General features: G+C 50.8%; 1 protein-coding gene across 1 annotated transcript in view; it reads right to left on the bottom strand.

The window, feature by feature from the left end:
• Nucleotides 1-27,597, bottom strand: part of LOC142070236 (uncharacterized) — a 56,151-nt gene that overhangs the window by 23,914 nt on the left and 4,640 nt on the right. The window lies entirely within an intron of this gene.

Genomic DNA, 27,597 nt, shown 5'->3' on the forward strand with positions numbered 1-27,597 from the left:
GACTAACCCCCATTGCGCTGACCAGGAGAAGGGGGAAGTGGGAGCCTGCAGCGCCATCTAGTGGCCAAAGGAGAAATCGCCGGCTTCTGGACCTGTGTGCACCCTTGGTTCGGTTCACATGGAAAGCTGTGTCACGCCAGGTTGGGAAAACGGGGTTCTGCTGCCCGCCATCATCCTCTGGAATGACTCAACCCGATAGGACACCTCCTACGATACACTGCTCCGAGTGACGCTCTCAAATAGGTCCCCACAGCTCCCCAGTCTCCCCCCTCCGGGAGGCAGGGGTGAGAGGATTGTTCTCCCCAACTGACAGAGGGAGAAACGAAGGCTGAGAAAGGCGAAGGGTCTCGTCTTCCATCATACAACTTGTTGGGATAGAGTTGGGAACAGGACCCGGGTGTCCTGACTTTCAAATGAACCATCAGTCTGGAGTTTCACACACTGAAGGATCAGAATAAAGGGACCTGCAATGAGCTACAGACCAACAACCATTCACACTGATTCTTCAGCGAGTGTTTTAGAAGCACGAGAACACCAGCGAGAACCAGAAACGGCTCAGAGGCAATCAGCAGCAAGGGGGAGAACAATTCACCAAACAGATGGTTGGTTCTGGCTTATTTACTGGGCCCTAAAGGAGAACAACAAAGTCCTGAATCTCCTCCCTGCCACGAGACCCCCTGCTCAGCCAATCAGCATGGAGACTCTGGCGGTGGGCTGAGGGTTCCCCAGATGGCCGAGGGATGGCTCAGGTCACCGGTGAGGATCACTCTCAGAGCACGCTTCCTGTCCCATCTCTTTGGGAGGCCTCCCACCATGAGGGCTATAGAGCAGCCCCCTCCTCGCCAGTGGACGGAGGGAAGCAGGAAAAGGAAAACCAAAAAAGACAAACCCCAAGGACTCCAAGGGACAAAGGCCTAGCTGGGGGAAAATTGTCCCACCTTAACCTTCTGTTTTCCCTGCCAAGAATTTGGCCAGCACCGGGTGGATCAGGCTGCCTCGGTACCAAACCTCTCCGGGGCTCTTCCCTTCTCCACAGGGACGTCTGTCTTCTCGCTCAATGAGCAGCGGGAAAGGAGAAAACTCCAGAGAGGCTGCACCTCGCACTCACATACGAGACCCTGAATTCTCTCTCAGTCCTCAAGGAGACACCTCAAGAAGGAGACTCCCTGCAGCAAAGCCCCGGGGGTCTCTGAGATCCCCCTGCCCTGCAGCCTGTCCTCCCTGGCCGTTGTCGTGGACTCTCTGTGAGGTCACCGCCTCCCAACCGCCTTTCACCAATCAGCTGAGTGCTGCAAAAGGCCCTTGTGATGTCACTGCCACCCCCACCCCTGCCCTGCAGGGCTCATGTCCTGCCCCGAGCCGGCTCCTGTGCGTATTTGAGCTGCTCCCCCTGGGTCACCCCCACACACTCAGTGGTCGTGCAAGGGTTCAAGCATGCCACACGTGGAACCATCAGAGGATGCTCCATGTGCCGCACGTGGTTTTGCAGAGATTTGGAGACTTGAAGGCCAGAAGAGACTCTTAGATCATCTCATCTGGCCCCCCTACACATCACAGGCCTCCTGTATGGCACAGTAGCGAGTTTTGGACCAAAGCAGACTCCAGAAAGGCATCTCATCAAGGGATGGAGGAAGCACCACTTCCCTTGGGAATGTGGAGGAAATTGATGCTGTGGGGGGCAGGGAATTGACCTCAAGGCCACACCTGTGAGTCTGTATCATAACACACATGCACAACAGCACTGCGCGAAGTATGTACACGTCACCTTAACTCTGATGTTTCCTAACGTTTACAGGCCTGGTCTCCAGGGTGTTCTTTGTGCTTACAGATTGATTCTGAGGAGAGATGTAATGATTTAGTTCAGAGTGGGAGCCGTGTTAGTCTGTATCAGCAAAAAACAAAAGAAAACGAGGAGTACTTGTGGCACCTTAGAGACTAACAAATGTATTTGGGCATAAGCTTTCGTGGGCTAAAACCCACTTCATCGGATGCATCCACTGGAAAATACAGTCGGAAGATATATATACACAGAGAACGTGAAAAAATGGGGGTTGCCATACCAACTCTAACAGACAAATCAATTAAGGTGGGCTATTCTCAGCAGGAGGAAAAAAACCTTTTGTAGTGAAAATCAGGATGGCCCATTTCAAAGAGTTGAGAGGAAGATGTGAGTAACAGTAGTGGGGAACTTAGCATGGGGAAATAGTTTTTACTTTGTGTAATAACCCACCCACTCCCAATCTTTATTCAAGCCTAATTTAACAGTGTCCAGTTTGCAAATTAATTCCAATTCTGCAGTTTCTGGCTGGAGTCTGTTTTTGAAGTATTTTTATTGGAGAATTGCGAATTTTAGATCTGAAATTGAGTGACCAGGGAGGTTGAAGCGTTCTCCGACTGGTTTATGAATGTTATAATTCTTGACGTCTGATTTGTGTCCATTTATTCTTTTGCATAGAGATTATCTGGTTTGGCCAATGTACATGGCAGAGGGGCATTGCTGGCAAATGATGGCAAACATCACATTGGTAGACGTGCAGGAGAATGAGCCCATGATGGTGTGGCTGCTGTGATTAGGTCCTAGGATGGTGTGCCTAGAATCATAGAATCATAGATTCATAGAATATCAGGGTTGGAAGGGACCTCAGGAGGTCATCTAGTCCAACCTGTTACCGGCACCCAGTGCCAAGAGGCTAAACAACAGCTGAGGTTGGTTCGCTACCCGGTGTGCTACACCCAATAATCACAACGGGGTGGAGAAGCAGAAAAGTTTATTTGCAGCTGCAAAAAGGTACAGGGAGAATAAGATCTCATATTCTACACCCACAGCAGGAAGTTACACAGGCTTTTATACATCCTTTTTCCCAGCATACCTATCCAATAGCAAGCTGCCCTAAGTATCCATGTAGCCAGCCAATCCAGTTCCCAGCTAGTTCCCTTGTTCTCTGTATCATTTGTTAACCTATACATAAAGCTGCTTTATTCAGCATTGTTCTTCCATATCTGTCCTGTTCGTCCTTGTTTAGTTTCAGGCAGTCTGACTCTGCAACATATTGTTGCAGATCCTCAGCATAACTGCTGCGAGTGCCTCCAGGCCGGGGAGGGGGGGGGGCAAGGACACTTGGACCTAGTCTGCAGAGCTGCCGCGAGTGCCTCCAGGCGGGGGTGGGGGGGGCGGGCAAGGACACCTGGGCCAAGTGCTAGGCGGCTTCATTGACACTCGTGGTCTTCCATCCCCTCGAGTTACCTAGTGGCCATGCCCCAGTGTCCCCAACAACTCCCCTGCTCAAAGCAGGACCAATCCCCAACTAAATCATCCCAGCCAGGGCTTTGTCAAGCCTGACCTTAAAAACTTCTAAGGAAGGAGATTCCACCACCTCCCTAGGTAACGCATTCCAGTGTTTCACCACCCTCCTAGTGAAAAAGTTTTTCCTAATATCCAACCTAAACCTCCCCCACTGCAATATGAGACCATTACTCCTTGTTCTGTCATCAGCTACCACTGAGAACAGTCTAGATCCATCCTCTTTGGAACCACCTTTCAGGTAGTTGAAAGCAGCTATCAAATCCCCCTCAGTCTTCTCTTCTGCAGACTAAAGAATCCCAGTTCCCTCAGCCTCTCCTCATAAGTCATGTGTTCCAGTCCCCTACTCATTTTTGTTGCCCTCTGCTGGACTCTTTCCAATTTTTCCACCTCCTTCTTGTAGCGTGGGGCCCCAAACTGGACACAGTACTCCAGATCTCCAGAGTAGATATGTGGACAGAGTTGGCAATGGGTTTGTTGGAAGGATCAGTTCGTGGGTTAGTGTTTTTGTTGTGTGGTTGCTGGTGAGTATTTGCTTCAGGTTGGGGGGCTGTCGGTAAACGAGGACTAGCCTGTCTCCCAAGATCTGTGAGAGTGAGGGATCATCCTTCAGAATAGGTTGCAGATCCTTGATGCTGCGCTGGAGAGGTTTCAGTTGGGGGCTGAAGGTGACGGCTGGTGGCGTTCTGTTCCTTTCTTTGTTGGGCCTGTCCTGGAGTAGGTGACTTCTGGGTATTCTTCCCTTCAGCAGGTAGTTTTAAGATCGCTTGATAGAGATCCTGTAGGTGTTTGTCTCTGTCCGAGGGGTTGGAGCAAATGTGGTTGTACCGTAGAGCTCGGCTGTAGACAAGGGATCGTGTGGTGTGGTCTGGATGAAAGCTGGAGGCTCACCACACGATCCCTTGTCTGCAGCCGAGCTCTGTGATACAACCACGTTTGCTTCAACCCCTCAGACACGGACAAACACCTCCAGGATCTCTATCAAGCATTCTTACAACTACAATACCCACCTGCTGAAGTGAAGAAACAGATTGATAGAGCCAGAAGAGTTCCCAGAAGTTACCTACTACAGGACAGGCCCAACAAAGAAAATAACAGAACGCCACTAGCCGTCACCTTCAGCACCCAACTAAAACCTCTCCCATGCATCATCAAGGATCTACAACCTATCCTGAAGGACGACCCATCACTCGCACAGATCTTGAGAGACAGGCCAGCCCTTGCTTACAGACAGCCCCCCAACCTGAAGCAAATACTCACCAGCAACCACACACCACACAACAGAACCACTAACCCAGGAACCTATCCTTGCAACAAAGCCCGTTGCCAACTGTATCCACATATCGGTTCAGGGGACACCATCATAGAGCCTAATCACATCAGCCACACTATCAGAGGCTCGTTCACCTGCACATCCACCAATGTGATATATGCCATCATGTGCCAGCAATGCCCCTCTGCCATGGACATTGGTCAAACTGGACAGTCTCTACGTAAAAGAATCAATGGACACAAATCAGATGTCAAGAATTATAACATTCAAAAACCAGTCGGAGAACACTTCAATCTCTTTGGTCACTCGATTACAGACCTAAAAGTTGCAAATCTTTAACTAAAAAACTTCAAAAACAGACTCCAACCAGAGACTGCTGAATTGGAATTAATTTGCAAACTGGATACAATTAAATGAGGTTTGAATAAAGACTGGGAGTGGAAGGGTCGTTACACAAAGTAAAACTATTTCCCCATGTTTATCCCCACCCCCACCCCCACCCCCCACTGTTCCTCAGACTTTCTTGTCAACTGCTGGAAATGGCCCACCTTGATTATCACTACAAAAGGTTCCCCCCCTCCCCCCCCCCCATTCTCCGGCTGGTAATAGCTCACCTTAAGTGATCACTCTTGTTACCGTGTGTATGGTAACACCCATTGTTTCATGTTCTCTCTGTATAGAAATCTCCCCACTGTATTTTCCACTGAATGCATCCAATGAAGTGAGCTGTAGCTCTCGAAAGCTTATGCTCAAAGAAATTTGCTAGTCTCTAAGGTGCCACAAGTACTCCTTTTCTTCAAGTGAGATGGTAATTCCTTAATTCCCTGGGTTACTTCCTGGCCACTTCTGTGACTTTAGTGCCATTATGAAAACTGTTCTCAAAATCTCTGGGTCCCCTTGCCCTACGCTGTGGTTATGAAAGCTCCTTCTCAGCTCCTTTTACTTTCCTGCTTTCCAGTTACTGTAAATAAACCATTAACACAATTCTTCTTGTTTCTTCCACATTCTTGTCTTAGTTCCAGTTGTTGGGGGCAGAGTCATGAGATGTGTTTGTGACACTCTACACCTTGGGGGAGCGTCTTATGCTGATAAGAAGCACACGGGATCTTTTCAGGGGAAAAGGCAATACGCCGCATTTCTTGAAAATACAACTGTTAGCATACGCATTTAATCACACACACACACACACACGTGTCCTGCAGATGGTCTTACAGTTACCAGTTTGCTGTAGCTCTTGTCAATCTAACGGCCAGTTAGATTGAACACAAGCGAGGAGCTGGGCTCTGTCGGTCGCGATCCCATGCTCCGAGGCTTTGCAGGACTGAACCCAGAGTCTGATGGCAAAACACCCCAGTTTTAGACTTGTAAATTCCCACTTTCGTCGATGGATTTTGCAATGTCATTCTGTAATCGTTAGTCCTTAAGTGGGGTTAATCTCCGGGTTTTCCGCTATTATCATTTGATGGTTTTGTTGGCGTCCCATCCTTAGCTCTTCTTTGTTGTCTTGCATTCAGGGTGCCTGCCTCGCCTTTGAGGTCATCAATGCTGCTAACATGTTTAGCGTCGGATACAATGGATGTTTTCTGATTGTCTCCTGCTGTTTCCAAGTCTCTCACTTCTTCTTGACCATCTGGACATTTGTGATGGCTTTTCACCTTTATTTTGAACTATGCACACATTTCTCACTCATACCAAACAATTTGATGGAGACTTTCAAACAGGATAATATTTTAGAAAGGATGATATGGTTTCTAAAGGGATTACAAAAGAACCTTAGCCAACTTAGTTTGCAATGCAGAGAAGAAACACAACTTAATTTGTAATGCAGAGAAGAAACAACACCTTGGAGCAAATACCGTAATGAAACCTTATCCTGAAACAAAAGGTGACCAGGACTGTTCTGGTCTATTCCTGCCTGAAATCAGCTTCAGACATCAGAATCTGGCTGATGCCTCTTTACCAATGGCACACGAGGCCGTTCCTTCCTGCTCTCAGAAAGGGTGGCGGGCAGAATATGGTCAAATCCTATCATACATCAATCCATTTAATACATGATTATCCCTTGTCTTTCATTATGCAAAATGCAAACATCGAATCCTACTCCTCTAAGTGCCCTGTAACCCCCATATTCCTCACCTTGGATTTAATTGTGATGTTACACGTAAACCATGCCATGCAAGGGATCAGGGGAAAGGTGAGGAGCTGCCAAAAGTCACTCTTCTCTCTGTCTAGATCTGTGTCTCCTCAATGCCTATGAAATGAGAAGAATTGGACGGTTTTCACTGAAACATGCTGTAAGTTGTGGAATCAGCCCAAAATGAGCTTCCCCAGAGGTACCAGCAAGGAAGGTCACCCCCCCCCGGGTGGGGTGTGATACAACCCATCAGGAGCCATTGCCCAGCAAGGAAGCTCCCATTCAATGATTCACCTGCATGAGGCCACAGCAAGGGAATTGCTCCACCTTGCTGGGAGATTGAGCAATGCCCCACCCCCACCCCAGACATGCCTGGCCTGGGGCTTCTCAAGCACAGGGATTGAGGGTACAAAAACCAGACTCAAACCCAGGGGCACATGCTTGTCCTTTCTCCTTCCCCCACCTACACTGCAAGCAAGAAAGACACTGAAGACTTGAGACTCCAACTGAGGGGACTGGCCCAGATTTCAAGGGAGAAATCTGGGTGCTAGGGACTGCAAAATCCAGGAGGGGGAGAAAAACGGCTTTGTCTCGTTGTTGCCCAGTCTAGGAGGGTTGAGAGTTCAGACTGTGCACTTAGGTGTTTATTTCCTTTGGTAACTTACTTGGATTTTTTGCCGTTCACTTCATACCACTTAAAATCTCTATTTTGTCGCCAATAAACGTGTTGACCTGTTCAATTTGACCAGTGAGTTTCCCTGAAGTGGATGGTAAATTCCTCAGTTATCAAAGGCTGGTGTCGAGCCACTTTTCACTGAGGAAGTGGGAAAACAATTCATACGATAGAGAGCCTGCTCCTGAGATACAGGGCTGGGAGCTGGGGGGATCCGGCTGGTGCCTCCCTGTGTGACTCAGGAGTGGCTCGGGGAGCATTCATGCGATCAAGCTGGGTGATAACAGCACCTGGCGGGGGTGCTGCTGGTCACTAGCAGGGCATTGGGAGAGACAGCCCAGGCTGGCGAGGGTTCAGGGGGCACAGCGGTCCCTTGGTCCCAGGCTGCACCTCAGGGGGATCCCATCACATTGTCCCCCTCCAGCACCCACAGGGAATAGCGAGCCTCTAGGAGGAGCATTTGGGCTTTGCTGAGAGGTGTCACTTTCCAGTCTGTGCTCTGTCTCTTCTCCTGGACACACCCCTGTCAATCAGGAATCGCTCAGCTGTGCTCTGCAGAGAGCTGACTGGTGACACAGGGCGCAGCCCGGGATGGGACGGAGGTGTGGCAATGCTGAGCGTCACAGGCCATGGGTTTAGACAGCTAGAAAATCACAGGAACAACACGGATCCACACAGCGGAGTTAGGTGCCGAAACTCCCCGTACAGCGCATGGCCCACACAGGCACCGTACAATACAACACACGAAACCAGCTCACAGGGCAGGGAGCCAGCCAAGCCCTTGAATGGGAGAGACTGAGGAGTGGGAGGTGTCCTAGGCCCACCCTTCTCTCACAGCACTCACCTGGGCTGTGTCCAGCTGCCTCGTGTAGCTCGGGGTGTGAGGACCAACCTCAGGGCAGAGTGTTACACACCAGGGCACACACCCCATGGGGACTGGGAGCTCGATAGTTTGCTTTCACCCACCAAGAGCCAACTCCCCAGGCACGGCAAGAACATGAAGAGGGAGTCCCAGACACTCCCCTTGGGCCCTCTGCTCTGTCCTGCCACCGAGGCAAGCCTGCCTTTGGGCTCGATCTGTGGCTCAGGGAGGCCTGAGCAGGAGCTGGTGCTGCCAGCATCACCCCCCACTGCCTGCAAGGGAGGAAGGATTGAACCAGGGTCCCCATGTTTCAGGTCAGTGTGTGAAGCACGGTGGTGTGGTGGGGCTCTCTCCCGCGCTCCTGTGGAAGTTGGTTCCCCGCGGCTAAATAATGAAAGAGCTCGGGCCGGGGGATTGGATCACCGGGGTTTCCTAATTCCCACCTCGCCGGTGGGTTCCTGCTCCACTGGACAGTGTCATCCAAATAACATTGTTAGAAATCAGTCCTGAAAAGATGCAGAACAACAGAAATTCAGGGGTTTCAGGACAGGGAGACCAATTCAGGCAATCAGAACAGCAGATAGGACACATTTTGAGCTCCTTTGAGGCTCCAGGCAGACATGTTATAGAGAAGGAAACTGGCCAGGAATTCTTGGAAACTGTGTAAACACTTATAAAAGTATCCATTTGCTTTATGATGAGGGGGTATGGGGGTGGGTGTAAACTATTTCCCTGAATCAAGTTTCCACTGGCAGCTCAGTCCACCATGTCAGCAAGAGAAGAGCTATGGTCCCTGGGCATTGGGCCCCCCGGGGCCTTTAACACCACAGCCCTGGGGAGGTGGTGCTGAGATGGACCATCCAGTGAGGAACACAAGTCCTTCTACCGTCCACCACACCCTCTTTTGGAACGGCTGCTGATGGCTCACCCCATCTGTGGGAACTGTTATCCCCTCTGCCACCCTCTATCTGGGGGTTTTCTCTTCTGCACCTATCTGGCAGGGCAGCCCCCCTGTCTGAACCCCTGATCCGCTCCCAGTTTTGTCCCTCTGCCCATCCCTCCCCTCCAATTTCCCCCCTTCAGGGAGATTTTCCCTGCCTTTGGTTGCAGGGAGCAGATGCTGGTGGTGAGTGAGGGCAGCAACTTGCAGATGTCACTGAGCAGGTGATAAGAACAGAAGAGCAAAGAACGGCCAGACGGGCTCAGACCAAAGGTCCATCTAGCCCAGTGTCCGTCTGCCGACAGTGGCCCAGAGGGAATGAACAGACAGGAATCATGCCGGGATCCATCCCTTGTCGCCCCTTCCCCAGCTTCTGACAAACAGAGGTTAGGGACACCATCCTGCCCATCCTGGCTAATCGCCATCGATGGACCGAGCCACCAGGAATCTCTCTAGTTCCCTGTTGAACCTTTTGATCCCAGGACCCTGCTCAGGAACGTAGAAAGTTCTAATAAAGAAGCAGCTTCTGACACCGGGGAGCTCCTCTTCCTCCTCCCCTCCCGGGGGGATGAGCAGGCCCCCCAGCTGTCTCTCTGCCCCGGCCCCTATACCTCATCACCCCTTCAGCCTCCCTCCAAATGTTCCCTTCCCCCTATCACCTCTTCAGCCCCCCTTCAGCCTCCCCCAACTGCCCTGGTCCCCTTCCCCTCATCGCCCCCCTCAGCCTTCCCCCCCTCCCAGGCTCCTCCCCAGCTGCCCTTTCAGTCTTCCCCCCCTACAACCAACTGCCCTCCTTCAGCCTTACCCCCAAACCCCTCATCTAGCTGCCCCACATTCCCCCTTTAGCTTCCCTCCCCCGCAACTGCCCCTTCACCCCCTCACCCACTCCCCTCCCTCTGCCTCTCCCCAAATTCCCAGCCCCACCACGCTGAGGTTCCCTTCCCCACGACCATCCACTTCCTTCCCATGGGGAACAGGAAATGCTTTTGAAAAAACCTTTTGTAAAAGTAAAAAGTAAAACAATCGAAGCAAGCCCCTCCCTTGCTTTGTGCTGGGTTTGTGTGTGTTTGGCTGAGGAGGGGTTGTTCTGAGCACACGCCCTGTGTGATGGTAAATCCCTTGCCCTCTCAGTTGCTGGAGTTCTCACACCCTCTGCTCTTGGGTGTGAGCTCACCACAGGACACGGCGTCTTATTTCCAGAGCATCTTGGAGATTAGACAGAGGAACCTGCACCCCAAACCCCTCATCCTCAACCCCACCCCAGAGCCCGCACCCCCAGCCGGACCCCTCACACTCTTGCACCCCAACCCTCTGCCCTAGCCCTGAGCCCCTCATCCCTGGCCCCACCCAACAGCCCACACCCCAACCCTCTGCCCCACCTGAGCCCCCTCCCACACGCCGAACCCTTCAGCCTACCACACACCGTCCATGTGCAGAATGAATTTTGGATTGAGCAGCAATGTACAGGGGAGGGGTCACCCCTCATCTCCATATTGGTGCACAGAACAACATTCATTCTGCACTGTTACCCCCAAATCTCTGTCAGGAATAATAAGGAGGTGACATTTTCAACAGGTCCGACTCCTACCAGCATCTATCAACTGGGAGCATTAGAAATCTCTGTGCCTCCCACCCATGTTGCACTGAAATAAAGGATAGAAAGAATATAACCTTAAACAGAAAGAAGATTTATTAAGGGATAGATACAACTGGGGGAAGATTCACTATGGGGAACACTACAAATACCTCCCCGTAGATTCCAGCAAGGGGCATAAAGCCCAGACCCTTAAACTGTCCTTTGGTTAAACTAATAAATGCCCCAAAAATAATGACTCTCTCTCTCCAAGCTGCAGAAGAAGTACACCGACAATGGATGGTCCATCTCAGGATCTCTGGAGCATCGGAGGATCTGGCTCTCTACTGCCGAAGCAGGAGATCAACAGATCTGGGCCGACAGCAAAGCCTCCACTGGGGCGTTTGGTGGATGACGGGAGTCAGGTAAGTATCCGAGTCCTTGACAGATGTGAGTAGCCGGAGTCTTGATCCGATGCCGCGCAAAGAACCTGGCCGTGGCTGCCTCCATGGTGGACAGCGCCTGGGTCACCCCCGACCCTCCCTCGTACGCTCGCCGTGGTGCACATTCCTGAGGCGCACGCCAACGGGCCCTGCCCCACCGGGCCTAGCCAGTTCTCTGCCCCTCCGGTTCCGTCAGGGACACAGAGTTTTGGCGGGAAAATGCCAGGAAGAAAGGGTACCAAGATGGAGTTCAAACCCTTCCAATCGTGTGCACCATCTTGAATTTCTAAACTCCATTTTCAATTTCAGCAACATTCAAAACAGAATATGACCATGTACCAAAATCGCCTTACAGCACACGGACATAACAAATTAGAGGAAACACTGCTCCTGACTTTCAACCTGTCTGTCACATCTTGAATTTCATACATTGACCGATGAGAATAAACGGCTCTCAGGTGACCTACAGACCAACAGTTGTTCATCGGAATTATTCAGCAAGTATTTTAGATGACCTGGAACATTGGAGGAAATCATCAACTGCTAAGAGACAATTAATGGAGAGAAGCAGCAAGAGGAATCCCATACTTTGGATTGGTTGTGTCTTATTTCCCTGATTTGAAAGAGACCAAAAGGACCTGAGTCTCCTCGCTGTCGATAGCCCCCTGCTCGGCCAGTCAGCATTGAGATGCTGAGGGGTGGGAGGCTGACAGGTCTCACCAGATGTCTCAAAGGATGGCCCTGGTCACCATCAGAGGGGATCACTCTCAGATCCACACCCACCGCTTTGGGAGGACCTCCCGCATTGTGAGCAACCCCCCCCCACCCACACTCCACACACACCCCTCCTTGGTAGAGGGAGGGAAGCAGGGAAAAGGGAAAAAAGAAGCAAGAGAAGAGGAGAAAGGAGGGAGGAAAGAGGAAAAGGGAAACCAAAAAGGATAAACCCCAAGGTCCCCAGTGATTCCAAGGGTCACAGTCCGAGGTAGGAAATCAAATTCTGCCCCCTTAAGCCAGTGTTTTCTGTGCCGAGAATTCTGCCTGCAGCAGGTGCATCAGACCCAACAGGTTCCAAACCTCTCGGAGCCTCTGACCTTGTCCAAGGGAAGTTCGTTTTCTGGCACAACCAGGGGTAGGAAAGGAGAAAACTCCACAGAGGATCCTCCTCACGCTCACAGACGGGAATCCTAATTCTCTCCCCGTCCTCGAGGGGAGACCTGGAGAAGGAGACATGCGGCAGCAAAGCCGGGGGGGTCTCAGTGACTGCCCTGGCCCTGCACCTCGGCCCTGCCCGGCTGATGTCGGGGTCTCTCTGCGAGGTCACCCCCTCCCCACCACCTTTGCCCAATGGGCTGAGTTCCTCCAAAAGGCCTTGGTGATGTCACTGCCCCACCCACCCCTCCCCTCCAAGCTGATGACTTGCCCCTGCCCAGCCTCTTTGGAGGTTGGAGTTGTTGCCCCTGGATCTCGGGTTGCCAACTTTCACACCCAACAAAACTGAACACCCTTGTGCCCCCCTTCGCCGAGGTCCCGGCCCGCTCACACCATCTCCCTCCCCTCCGTCGCTCCCTCTCCCCCATGCTCCCTCACTCGCTCATCGTCACCACGCTGAGGAGGGATGGGGAGGGCCCCTTTTCAACTGGGTGTTGTCGGGACGCACCTGGGAAGGAGGGCTGCCTGCCAAGCACCTTTAGGAGGAGGCGTCCCTCCCTGTCAGAGAATCATCTCCCTCCCTCAGCTCAGGGATGGCCTGAATTGCCCCTTCTCCCGGCAGAGCCAGAGGATTGGAAGCAGCAACATCAGACCCCTGTGTGGCTCGCAGGAATGAACACAAACACGCCCTTGTAGCTGGACAGATGGCGAGTTTTACCCCTGGGATACGACAAGGCTCAAGAGAAAGGTGGTGGCCCCACATCTGAGGAATGAAACACAACACAGTCATCATCGTTACGCCCGTCCTTGCCCCTTTATACTTCTACTGTCTCGCTCCCTCCACCCTCGCCCTCTGTGGGTTCAGGGAGAGAGCCACCCTCAGTGCTTCCGACACACACAGACTCACACACACATCTTGCAAGGAAAACCTCACCATGGAGCCACATGCACCTGTTGCTTCCCTGCCCCCCTGCTCTCCAGAATCCAATCCCAAGGAAAGCTTGTCGGGCCCAGAGCTGGCAGGGCGCCCGCTGCTGGAGTATTGAAGCTACCGTGACGGCACTCAGAGGAAAGATGCCGAGAGAGTGCAAGTTAAGAATTGGCTGGTCAGGTTTCCAGTCCCCTCACAGGTCATTCCCTCACTCGAGCAGAGGGGCACATCTCAATTCTCAGCTGGCTCAGTCGAGCTGCATTGTTCTTGTTTCCACTCAGTCAGGTTTGAGGCCTGTTTCGCACCCTGTCTTTGAGAAGACAGTCAGAAACTACTCTCTGAAATAGCCAATGCAGGAGGACGTGTTATCACTCCTGCCCCAACTCAGACGGACAAAGAGAGAAATGTTCTCGCTTTGAGGGTGGGACTCCCTGCCCTGGGCCAAAGACGAGCACCTCTCTTTGACCTTGGTCGCTCCTTCAGCTTTTCTTTCAGCAGGGAGCCCGAGAGCTCAGGTGCTGGAGCGCTGCGTTGGTCAGTGAAGCTCGGTGAGCTCCAACGTCACTCGGCTCTTCTACCAGCAAGTCAAAACACAGGAAGGATTTCCTCATTTGACAATACTGGGGCTGTCTGAGGGTCTGTCCGCACTGCACACTGAGCCTGTCTCTATGTGGCCTGGGCTTGCAGACTTGTGTTGCCAAGCCGGTGTTTGAGCATCCAGACTGCAGGGGAAACTCAGGCCTCACACTGTGTCTATCTGTCAAGGTTCCTTCCCCACTCTGAACGCTAGGGTACAGATGTGGGGACCTGCATGAAAACCTCCTAAGCTTACTTTTACCAGCTTAGGTTAAAACTTCCCCAAGGTACAAACTATTTTACCTTTTGCCCTTGGACTTTCGCTGCTACCACCAAAAGTCTAACCGGTTTAGACCCCCAAAAATCCTCACCAAAACATTGCACCCCCCTTCCTGGGGAAGGTTTGGTAAAAATCCTCACCAATGTGCATAGGTGACCATAGACCCAGACCCTTGGATCTTAAGAACAACAAAAAAGCATTCAGTTTCTTAAAAGAAGAATTTCAATAGTAGAAAAAGTAAAAAGAATCACTTTTGTAAACTCAGGATGGTAAATATCTTACAGGTTAATTAGATTCAAAACATAGAGAATCCCTCTAGGCAAAACCTTAAGTTACACAAAGACACACAGACAGGAATATCCATTCCATTCAGCACAGCTTATTTTCTCACCCATTTAAAGGAATCAGAATCTAAGGCATATCTAGCTTGATTACTTACTAAGTTCTAAGACGCCATTCCTGTTCTGTCCCCGTCAAAAGCATCACACAGACAGACCCAGACCCTTTGTTTCTCCCTCCCCCCAGCTTTTGAAAGTATCTTGTCTCCTCATTGGTCATTTTGATCAGGTGCCAGCGAGGTTCTCCTAGCTTCTTAACCCTTTACAGGTGAGAGGGTTTTCCCCCTCCTCCTCCCAGCAGGACCCCCTGACACTTTACAGGAGGACCCCTCACTCTGCGCCAGGGACCGCCCCACCACAGCTCTGTGCACTGGGCATGGCAATGGTCCCAGGAGCCAGCTGGGCAATCCCAGACAGAGCCCCTGGCACAGCACCAGGCAGCGTCTAATCCCCTGCCCCACCTGCCCAAGAGACACCCACCCCCACTGGTCTGCAACCAACAGGCCCCCAGCAATACCCACCTCCAGGACCCATAGCCTTAGGGCTGGGCACTTCAGAACTACCCCCCGAAACCCCAAACCCTCCAGAACCCACCAACCTGACTAGGGCTCCCCCCTGCCCAGCCACCCAGAGGCCTCCCCCTACCACAATGCCCCTTCAGCTCCCGCTGCAATCTCCCCACACAGACACCTGCCCCCCCAGCAACAATGTTCTCTCACAGTGTCTGGTAAGTGGATAGAAAGTTATCACCACCCCCTGCTGGCCAGTCACACAGGCAGAGGGAGCCCGGGGGGATGCCGCTTTTTTTTTCATGTTTGCTATCTTTGGAGTTCGCACATCCACACGACATGCGGTTCACAGCAACGGATACTTTGAGAAACCTGCTGGGTGAAGCAGGCCTTTTCCAAACTGACATTGGCCCAAATTCTGCCTCAGTTCAGCTGGATTGGGACACGTCTGTGTCAAAGGAGTGGTTCACACCTGATTTGCCTAGAGACCTCAGAGGAGGGGTAGTTAGATATAGGATAAGTAGGAATCAACAACAATGAAGTTAAATATAAAGGTGAAAGACCCTCACCTTGCAGGTCAACAAGCCTGTTCTGTTCTTTCCCTCCAATGCATCTGGCACTGGTCGCTCTCAGGTAGCACACTGGGCTTGACGGACCATTGGTCTGACCCAGTCTATGACCTGTCGTGCGTTCTTATGGAAGTCCTCTGCGGCCTTGTCTACATGGGCAAGTTTCTGCACAGGAAAGCAGCTTTCTGCGGTGTAACTCCTGAGGTGCGCACGCAGATTTCGTGATGCATGATAGAAAGGGGCCATGACAGGGACACACTGCCGTGCGGGGTGAAAGTGAAGGAGCTGTGACATGCCTACCACAAGGTGCAGGAGGCAAACTGCTGCTCCATATTGGGGGCTAACTAACCCCAGCATCACGGCAAGAATCTACCTAGCAGCTGGAGAAAAAATATGTATGAGAGTCAAAGACACCCCCACGTGGCCTGTCTCTTCCCCAATCTCAACACCTGGAAGATTGTCTGGAAGACTCAGAATTTGAACTGCGGAGATTGGTCCCAGGCTGAGAGGGAATTCAGTCTGTGTATTAAGAACTCAACATGGCCTGGAGCAACCAGTGAGTGAGAAAAGCTGTTTGATCCAATTCTTGCTTAGTAGATTCAAATTAGAGTTTAGACTGGGAGTCTGTTTTCATTTGTTATGTAAACACTTTTGACCTCTGTGACCAATACTTATACTCAGTTAAAATCTAACTTTCTGGAGTTAATAAAGTTATTTTACTATTTTATACTTACTCCTGAGTTTGTCCAAAGTGCTTGGGAAAGTTGCTCACATGACAAAGGCTGGTGCATGTCCCCTTTATTTTTGATGAAGTGGCGAACTAATTAATGAGCTTACACTTTTCAAGAGAAGGCCGTGAGCCGTGTAAGATGGTACATTTCTGAGGTGCAAGGCTGAGAACTGGGGAGATATGCTGGTGTCTCTGTATAATTGAGGAGTGGTTTATAGAGCATTCATGCAACTGAGTTGGGTGCTTTGCTGCATGTTGTTGGCCAAATGATCATAGAATCCTAGGATATCGGGGTTGGAAGGGATCTCAGGAGGTATCTAGTCCAACCCCCTGCCCAGAGGAGGACCAATCCCCAACGAAATCATCCCAGCCAGGGCTTTCTCAAGCCTGATCTTAAAAACTTCTAAGGAAGCAGATTCCACCACCTCCCAAGGTAACCCATTCCAGTATTTCACCACCCTCCTAGTGAAAAAGTTTTTCCTAATATCCAACCTAAATCTCCCCCACTGCAACTTGACCATTACTCCTTGTCCTGTCATCTGCTGTCACTGAGAATAGTCTAGATCCGTCCTCTTTGGATCCACCTTCATTTAGTTCAAAGCAGCTATGACATCCCCCCTCATTCTTCTCTTCTGTAGAGTAAACAATCCCAGTTCCTCTGGCCAGGAGGGATTTAAAGGTGGTTAGCCTTCCCTTTCTATTTATGACTCTATCCTACCGCAGGAAGTCGTCCTAAGTTACGCTGCTCCCGCTGCGTGAATAACAGAGCTGGATTTGACGTCGCTTCGGTCGACTTACTGCTCTGTCTACACTGGGCTGGGTCGATGGGAGACGCTCTTCGGTCAATTTACCTTTTTCCTGCCGTTCCTGGCGCAGTCCCAACGGCGACTGGAGAGCGCTCTGCTGTCAATTTAGTGGGTTTTCACTCAACCCCCATGACATCAACCCCCAGTGGATCCACCGCAGCAAACAGAGCCTCCCAACCATGGATGTGTGTGTTAGTAGAGATCAAAGCGAATGTTAAATGTTCAAATGTATTGGGTGTTTAAACCTCCTGAAAACTCGTGGAATGTTGTTTGCACTGTTTTCACTTCTCTGTGTCCTGTTTTCCTGTAATAGCAAAGAGTTGCCTTGTGTAGACCCCTGTCACTAAATAAGCCCTCAAAGGAGAATGAAGGTGTGTGGGATGCAAGTGAAGAAAAGGTTCATTTCCAAAGAAGGGGTGGTAAGAAGCAGGATCCCTGGGCGGGGGGCAGGAGGGTGTGGTTTGCACTGTTGTTGCCCAGGGTGGGAATGGGGAAGTGGGCTCTGGCTTAAAGCGGTGTCAGGCTTCGGGGGGCTGGGTTCAGAGCTGGAGGTTCGGGTTGGGGTGAGGGTTGGGCTACAGTTTTCGTTCAGGGGTTTCGAGTTGGGGGGCAGGTTATGGGGTCAGGGTTCCAGTTGGGTTCCGGGTAGGGGGTGGGGTTTAGATTTTGGGGGGAGGGTTTGGCCAGCAGCAGCATAGAAGTGCGGGTGGCAATGGGGTGCAGCCAATAGTGATCAGTCGGGGGTCTTTTAGGTCGTTTCAGTGTCAATAGCACCCTGGGGTGGGGGTAGGGTCATGTTTACGACAGGGGGCTAAAGTGTTGGGGAAGGGGGTGGCAAGTTGACCCATCCCACTTCGCACTTCCCACACGGACACGCACAATACGTCGAAGGCGTGGACGCACACACGTCACACACACACGATGACACAAAACGGCACACAACAAGACAAACAAAAATACACACGATGCAAACACACACACAACACGACACAGAAAGCATCACACACAAAACATCACACACACGACCCACAACTTGTCACACACACACACTCAACACAACACGACCCACAACATGTCACACTCAACACAACACGACCCACAACATGTCACAAAAACACACTCAACACAACACAACCCACAACACGTCACACTCACACACTCAACACAACCCATAACACGTCTCACACTCAACATGACCCACAACACATCTCACAACACGTCTCACACACACTCAAAGACACACAGCATGTTGCACGTACGTCGCATACACACAATTTCGCACACACAGTTTGTCGCATGTCGCACATATCACGTCACGCACTTGTCTGACTATGCACATGCACATGCACAACACATCGCACGCACACACACGACATGTCACAGACACGACGCACACAACATGACACGTGACACAAAATGGCACACAACACAAAATGGCACACGACACAAAATGGCACACGACATTGAGACATACATATGACACTGACACGTTGCACGTGGAACACACAGCATGTTGCACGTCACACTTTACATGTCACACGCACAACACATCACACACAGCCTGTTGCACGTTGTAGACAGCACGTCACATGTTGCACACACAACACAGTGCGCATCGCAGGCACGTTGCGCGTTGCACGTATACAGCATGTCACGGCTACACTGCACGTCGCACGCGCACATGCACAACATGACACACAACCTGTCACACACACAAAAATCACAGCAACACGGACACACAACACATCACACACTCAAGAAAACACACAACCACGTCTCACACACACACGACACCACATGACAAACAACGTCTCACACACACAATCACGTCTCTCACACACGCCGACACACACTCACGCACACACGCACAGCACACGGCGGCTCTCACACACGGCACTGACACACACGACGTCTCACACACCCACGACACGAGATACGACACGTCACACGACACACAAGACGGCAGAGGACACGACACCGAAATCCCACCCCGGAGACGACCCCCCGCGGGGGCGAGAGCGGAGCGGGGACGGTCGGGGGAACTCGGTCTCTGGGCGGCGCGTGGGGCCGGTGTGGGCGGGAGGGAAGAGGGCGGCAGGGCCGAGGGCGAGATTCCCAGCCCCCCTCGAGTGCTGGGGAGCGAGGGCTCCGGCTCGGCTCTCGCAGCGGCTCTGGCGAGGAATGGTGCCGGAGCTCTCGCCGGAGGGGAACGCGGCCGGAGGGGCCTGAGCCGCTTGGGCCTCTTTCCAAGGAGGCGGAACCAGGCCTCCGCTCTCTGCCCGCTGCAGACCCGGCTGCCAGGTCGGCGCTTCCAGTTCCTCGTCCGCACTCGCCGTCTTCTCGTGTGTTCGCCAACTCGCTCTCTCCTCTGCTCTCCTGGTGCCGTCTCCCTTTGTAGGACAGGGTAGGTGTGCATTCCCACAGGTGAGGTCTCGGGAGCCATGGAGAAGTCGGAGCGGACGAAAATCATGCAGGGCAGTAGAAAGGCTGCTGAAAGTACCTGAAGAGACAAAGGGAATGAGAAGGGGGAAGTCCAGACTAAGACAGGAGTCTAGTCTGTAAAGAGAAACAACGGGTCTTCTAAGGTACAGAAACTCTTCAAGTTGCCAAAAGACATTTAGGATGGGAAATGACTTCTTGAATCCAGTCTCTTTAAGATCTTAGGCTTAGTATGTGTGTCTATTTGTATTTGCTTCGTAATCTGCCTTCTTCTGTTTGCTATCCCTTATAATCACTGAAAATCTACCTTTTCTAGTGAAACTATTTTTTCTTTATTATTATTATTATTAAACTCAGTTTGTGCAACGGGTGCTCCGTGAGGAAATGATTTGTGTGTTACTCCAAGGGGCCGCCCGGTGTCACTCTTGCTCCATGAGGGAAATGATTTGTGCATTACACTGACTGGCCACCCGGTGTCACTGTTGCTCCGTTAAGGAAATTATTTGTGCACTACCGTGAGTGGCCACCGAGTGTCACTGTTGCTCCATGAGGGAAATGCTTTGTGCAATACCTGGATTAGCCACCCGGTGTCACTGTTGCTCTGTGAGGGAAATGGTTTGTGCATTATCTGGATTGGCCACCTGGTGTCACTCTTTCTCCATGAGGGAAATGGTTTGGGCATGACCTGAATTGGCCACACACATCACTGTTGCTCCGGGGAGGGAGGGGGGGGATTGTTTGTGTGTTACTCCTGAGTGGCCACGTTGTGTCACTCTTCCTCCATGAGGGGAATGCTTTGTGCATTACCCTGTTTGGACACCCAAGACAACATACACATCACACACAAAACATCACACACACAAAACGTGACACCGACACACACAGAGAGAACACGTCACACATACAGAAACACGTCTCTCACACACACACAAAACAGGACACCGACACACAAACAACATGACACACAAATAAAATGACACACAAAACAGCACACAACACGACACACAAAAATCACACACAATACACGACACCGACACATACACACACACACACGAGACGCACAAAACGGCAGACAACGTGACACAGAAATCACACACGACACCGACACCCACACACAATACGACACACAACCCCTCACATGACACACAAAATGGCACACGTGACACACACACACAACACGATGCACAAAACATCGCACACAAAATATCACTCACACACACACAACACGACACACACACACAGACAACACGACACACGACACACAACACGAGACACAAATATCTCACACAACACATGACACCGACACACACAACATGCACACAAAATGGCACACAACACAGCACACACCGTCACATGCACACAACACGGCATACAACATGGCACACACACACTCAACATGGACCACAACACGCACACATAAACACGTCACACACACACAAAACGACACACAAGTCACACACACAACACGTCACACGACACATGCAACACGACACGCACAACACGTCTTCAGCCTCCTTCAGCCTTCAGCCTCCTCTGCCCCTCCCTGCGCTTCCCACAGCCAGTCCGCCCAGGCGGGGTCCTGGGGAAGCCAGAGGGTCCTGCCCCCCAACTCCGCAGTCAGACGGGACTCTCAGCCAGCCAGGAAAACAGAGGTTTATTAGACGACAGGGACATGGTCTAACACAGAGCCTGTAGGTGCAGAGAACCGGACCCCTCAGCCGGGTCCATTTTGGGGGGCAGTGAGCCAGACAACCCCGTCTGCCCTTCACTCCATGTCTCCAGCCAGCCCCCAACTGAAACTCCCCCCAGCCCCTCCTCCTCTGGGCTTTGTCTGGGAATCTCGCCCTCGGCCCTGCCGCCCTCTTCCCTCCCGCCCACACCGGCCCCACGCGCCGCCCAGAGACCGAGTACCCCCGACCGTCCCCGCTCCGCTCTCGCCCCCGCGGGGGGTCGTCTCCGGGGTGTGATTTCGGTGTCGTGTCCTCTGCCGTCTTGTGTGTCGTGTGACGTGTCGTATGTCGTGCCGTGGGTGTGTGAGACGTCGTGTGTGTCAGTGCCGTGTGTGAGAGCCGCCGTGTGCTGTGCGTGTGTGCGTGAGTGTGTGTCGGCGTGTGTGAGAGACGTGATTGTGTGTGTGAGACGTTGTTTGTCATGTGGTGTCGTGTGTGTGTGAGACATGGTTGTGTGTTTTCTTGAGTGTTTTGTTGAGTGTGTGATGTGTTGTGTTGCTGTGATTTTTGTGTGTGTGACAGGTTGTGTGTCATGTTGTGCATGTGCGCGTGCGACGTGCAGTGTAGCCGTGACATGCTGTATACGTGCAACGCGCAACGTGCCTGCGATGCGCACTGTGTTGTGTGTGCAACATGTGACGTGCTGTCTACAACGTGCAACAGGCTGTGTGTGATGTGTTGTGCATGTGACATGTAAAGTGTGACGTGCAACATGCTGTGTGTTCCACGTGCAACGTGTCAGTGTCATATGTGTGTCTCAATGTCGTGTGCCATTTTGTGTCATGTGCCATTTTGTGTCACGTGTCATGTTGTGTGCGTCGTGTCTGTGACATGTCGTGTGTGTGCGTGCGACGTGTTGTGCATGTGCATAGTCAGACAAGTGCGTGACGTGATATGTGCGACATGCGACAAACTGTGTGTGCGAAGTTGTGTGTATGCGACGTACGTGCAACATGCTGTGTGTCTTTGAGTGTGTGTGAGACGTGTTGTGAGATGTGTTGTGGGTCATGTTGAGTGTGAGACGTGTTATGGGTCGTGTTGAGTGTGTGAGTGTGACGTGTTGTGGGTTGTGTTGTGTTGAGTGTGTTTTTGTGACATGTTGTGGGTCGTGTTGTGTTGAGTGTGACATGTTGTGGGTAGTGTTGCGTTGAGTGTGTGTGTGTGACATGTTGTGGGTCGTGTGTGTGATGTTTTGTGTGTGATGCTTTCTGTGTCATGTTGTGTGTGTGTTTGCATCGTGTGTTTTTTTGTGTCGTGTTGTGTGCCGTTTTGTGTCATCGTGTGTGTGTGACGTGTGTGCGTCCACGCCTTCGACGTATTGTGCGTGTCCGTGTGGGAAGTGCGAAGTGGGATGGGTCAACTTGCCACCCCCTTCCCCAACACTTTAGCCCCCTGTCGTAAACATGACCCTACCCCCACCCCAGGGTGCTACTGACACTGAAACGACCTAAAAGACCCCCGACTTATCACTATTGGCTGCACCCCATTGCCACCCGCACTTCTATGCTGCTGCTGGCCAAACCCTCCCCCCAAAATCTAAACCCCACCCGCTACCCGGAACCCAACTGGAACCCTGACCCCATAACCTGCCCCCCAACTCGAAACCCCTGAACCAAAACTGTAGCCCAACCCTCACCCCAACCCGAACCTCCAGCTCTGAACCCAGCCCCCCGAAGCCTGACACCGCTTTAAGCCAGAGCCCACTTCCCCATTCCCACCCTGGGCAACAACAGTGCAAACCACACCCTCCTGCCCCCCGCCCAGGGATCCTGCTTCTTACCACCCCTTCTTTGGAAATGAACCTTTTCTTCACTTGCATCCCACACACCTTCATTCTCCTTTGAGGGATTATTTAGTGACAGGGGTCTACACAAGGCAACTCTTTGCTATCACAGCGTAACACGACACAGAGACGTGAAAACAGTGCAAACAACATTCCACGAGTTTTCAGGTTTAAACACCCAATACATTTGAACATTTAACATTCGCTTTGATCTCTACTAACACACACATCCATGGTTGGTAGGCTCTGTTTGCTGCGGTGGATCCACTGGGGGTTGATGTCATGGGGGTTGAGTGAAAACCCACTAAATTGACAGCAGAGCGCTCTCCAGTCGCCGTTGGGACTGCGCCAGGAACGGCAGGAAAAAGGTAAATTGACCGAAGAGCGTCTCCCATCGACCCAGCCCAGTGTAGACAGAGCAGTAAGTCGACTGAAGCGACGTCAAATCCAGCTCTGTTATTCACGCAGCGGGAGCAGCGTAACTTAGGACGACTTCCTGCGGTAGGATAGAGTCATAAATAGAAAGGGAAGGCTAACCACCTTTAAATCCCTCCTGGCCAGAGGAACTGGGATTGTTTACTCTACAGAAGAGAAGAATGAGGGGGGATGTCATAGCTGCTTTGAACTAAATGAGGGTGGATCCAAAGAGGACGGATCTAGACTATTCTCAGTGACAGCAGATGACAGGACAAGGAGTAATGGTCAAGTTGCAGTGGGGGAGATTTAGGTTGGATATTAGGAAAAACTTTTTCACTAGGAGGGTGGTGAAATACTGGAATGGGTTACCTTGGGAGGTGGTGGAATCTGCTTCCTTAGAAGTTTTTAAGATCAGGCTTGAGAAAGCCCTGGCTGGGATGATTTAGTTGGGGATTGGTCCTCCTCTGGGCAGGGGGTTGGACTAGATACCTCCTGAGGTCCCTTCCAACCCCGATATCCTAGGATTCTATGATCATTTGGCCAACAACATGCAGCAAAGCACCCAACTCAGTTGCATGAATGCTCTATAAACCACTCCTCAATTATACAGAGACACCAGCATATCTCCCCAGCTCTCAGCCTTGCACCTCAGAAATGTACCATCTTACACGGCTCACGGCCTTCTCTTGAAAAGTGTAAGCTCATTAATTAGTTCGCCACTTCATCAAAAATAAAGGGGACATGCACCAGCCTTTGTCATGTGAGCAACTTTCCCAAGCACTTTGGACAAACTCAGGAGTAAGTATAAAATAGTAAAATAACTTTATTAACTCCAGAAAGTTAGATTTTAACTGAGTATAAGTATTGGTCACAGAGGTCAAAAGTGTTTACATAACAAATGAAAACAGACTCCCAGTCTAAACTCTAATTTGAATCTACTAAGCAAGAATTGGATCAAACAGCTTTTCTCACTCACTGGTTGCTCCAGGCCATGTTGAGTTCTTAATACACAGACTGAATTCCCTCTCAGCCTGGGACCAATCTCCGCAGTTCAAATAATGAGTCTTCCAGACAATCTTCCAGGTGTTGAGATTGGGGAAGAGACAGGCCACGTGGGGGTGTCTTTGACTCTCATACATATTTTTTCTCCAGCTGCTAGGTAGATTCTTGCCGTGATGCTGGGGTTAGTTAGCCCCCAATATGGAGCAGCAGTTTGCCTCCTGCACCTTGTGGTAGGCATGTCACAGCTCCTTCACTTTGACCCCACACGGCAGTGTGTCCCTGTCATGGCCCCTTTCTATCATGCATCACGAAATCTGCGTGCGCACCTCGGGAGTTACACCACAGAAAGCTGCTTTCCTGTGCAGAAACTTGCCCATGTAGACAAGGCCGCAGAGGACTTCCATAAGAACGCACGACAGGTCATAGACTGGGTCAGACCAATGGTCCGTCAAGCCCAGTGTGCTACCTGAGAGCGACCAGTGCCGGATGCATTGGAGGGAAAGAACAGAACAGGCTTGTTGACCTGCAAGGTGAGGGTCTTTCACCTTTATATTTAACTTCATTGTTGTCGATTCCTACTTATCCTATATCTAACTACCCCTCCTCTGAGGTCTCTAGGCAAATCAGGTGTGAACCACTCCTTTGACACAGACGTGTCCCAATCCAGCTGAACTGAGGCAGAATTTGGGCCAATGTCAGTTTGGAAAAGGCCTGCTTCACCCAGCAGGTTTCTCAAAGTATCCGCTGCTGTGAACCGCATGTCGTCTGGATGTGCGAACTCCAAAGATAGCAAACATGAAAAAAAAACCGCAAAGCCGGTTCTGAGGTTTCCAGAGCCAGGCCTGAGGGTTAAAGAGCTGTGCTCAAAAGGACAAGGGTCTCAGCAGCTATAAAAAGAACTCGTTGCAAAAACAAAACAAAAATTACATGGAAAAAAAACAACCAAACAACAACCACCCAGAAAAGCTCCTATCACTCGCCCATCACCATTGTAGATCTTGACATCTCCTGCCTAATGTGACATCTTTGCTTTGCGAACAAGAGCCCTGGGGAACTCCTGCGAACTCCAAAGATAGCAAACATGAAAAAAAAAACGCAAAGCCGGTTCTGAGGTTTCCAGAGCCAGGCCTGAGGGTTAAAGAGCTGTGCTCAAAAGGACAAGGGGGCTCAGCAGCTATAAAAAGAACTAGTTGCAAAAACAAAACAAAAATTACATGGAAAAAAAACAACCAAACAACAACCACCCAGAAAAGCTCCCATCACTCGCCCATCACCATTGTAGATCTTGACATCTCCTGCCTAATGTGACATCTTTGCTTTGTGAACAAGAGCCCTGGGGAACTCTCTGGCTCACCTGTGTGGGTGGAAGGGGTCTCACACTACGTGGGAAGGCTGCATCATGAGAAAAACCACCTGTGCTCTACTTTCACACTTTCTAATCTTTCAGAGTAGCAGGAGGCGGAAAAGTGAGACACATGCATTAGACTCAAGAGCAAAACTAAGAGACCAAACCACAGACTCTGGACTCAGCATTCATGTATCCTGCAGTCTGAACTTGGAATCTGTTACATTCCCTCATTGGCTACCATCATTTAACCAACACGGAAGTGCTTCTTGTCCAGCAAGGCAGCCAGTTTGGGACCCATAGGCATGGCATGGCTCTGAAGGAATCAGCTGTTTCTCTCTGTGCTTCAGGAAACTTGGGATCCAAATGGTAAAAGACAGTTGTTCCCAGTTTCATCATGGCATCCTTTAGAAGTGTGAGCAATTCTAAAAACAGTTTACCTTGGCCACAGGTCACCATAGCGTCCATCTCTGGGGTGAAAATCAACCACTCGTACCTCTCATTTCTACCTGAGTTCTTGTCAAATCTTTGACCTTAGTTGTAGCAATTTTACACGGCTCTGGCGTAGAATTCTTCACCAACCACACAACATACCAGTAGCGATACTGAGGTAGAACTCCCCCAAATATGCCCTTTTGTTTCTTTAATCTGGTGGCACAGATTTAAATAAGGGACTAAATTCAGGTGCGGCTTAGAATCCCTCTAAGACACCAAATGTCAGGTATCTACTCAAAATGGGTGTCTTTCTGCAGCTCTATCACATTCCTCATGGATGTCATTTCCTACACATTTACAGCATCTCCCAGGAGTGAGCTGAACAGAAATGTCACTTCCATTTTTCCCATCTCTACCTAGGAAGGGATTGCATTTCCCAAATAAGAGGCAACATGCACCTGATTAGGAAGGGAAGATCTTCAGGAGCAACCTCCTGCAGGGCATGGGCCACAACTGCTTTGGGAGGCAAATGAATGGGTCTTTTGCTTAGTTCCAAATCATTTACTAGAGAATCCTCTTCCCAGCCCCTTCGGGAAATACTGACCTTACCAATTGAAGAACAGGGGGATAGAGATGGTGATGGAGAATCCCTCTGATTTACCCTATGTTCTTCTGTTGTTACAGAGGGGAAAAGACATTTTTCCCTATCCCTTCCCTATTCCTGCTCTTTGTTATACTTCAATATATTTTAAGGGAGGAAAACGGGAGTAAAAATATCTGCCTTCAGGAAAACCTGAAGCAACAGCGCTCTGATGAACAACTGGGAATGAAACAATATGATCCTGGTGGGGGAACTTGATGACTAACAATGGTTTTTAAATGGGGGAACAGTATAACTGTGATGCTCAGGCTTTGTTTAGACTAGGACATGTGATGGAGTTTAGGTCAGGTCAAGGGGAAAGCTAATGCCAACCACTGCACCTCGGCTGCATCTGCACGACAACTGTAATTGTCTTTTAACACCAAGATCACTAACTTGAGCAGCCAACGCCATGTACAGTCCTAGTGGATGTAAGGCACGGGTAGTTTTTGCCTCAGTGTAGCTTGTTGGGAACAAACCTCTCTCCCCCACCTGGAGCTGATGAACATTCCTGGCTGGAGGGACACACGCTCCTTTGACCCAAAAGGAAAGGAGTTGATAGAAAACATCACAGGACTGACCCCAAAGAAGGGTGAGCTGCAAAAGGCAGGAGCAGGCAACTCATCTGGGGGAGCTGAGTAACCACGGTGAAGATGGGGCACAGATCACTAAGTGGGAATTAGCAAATGTGATTTAAAAGAAAAAAATACCTTTGG

This window comes from Caretta caretta, chromosome 28 (assembly GCF_965140235.1).
Source record: "Caretta caretta isolate rCarCar2 chromosome 28, rCarCar1.hap1, whole genome shotgun sequence".
Taxonomy (NCBI): domain Eukaryota; kingdom Metazoa; phylum Chordata; order Testudines; family Cheloniidae; genus Caretta; species Caretta caretta.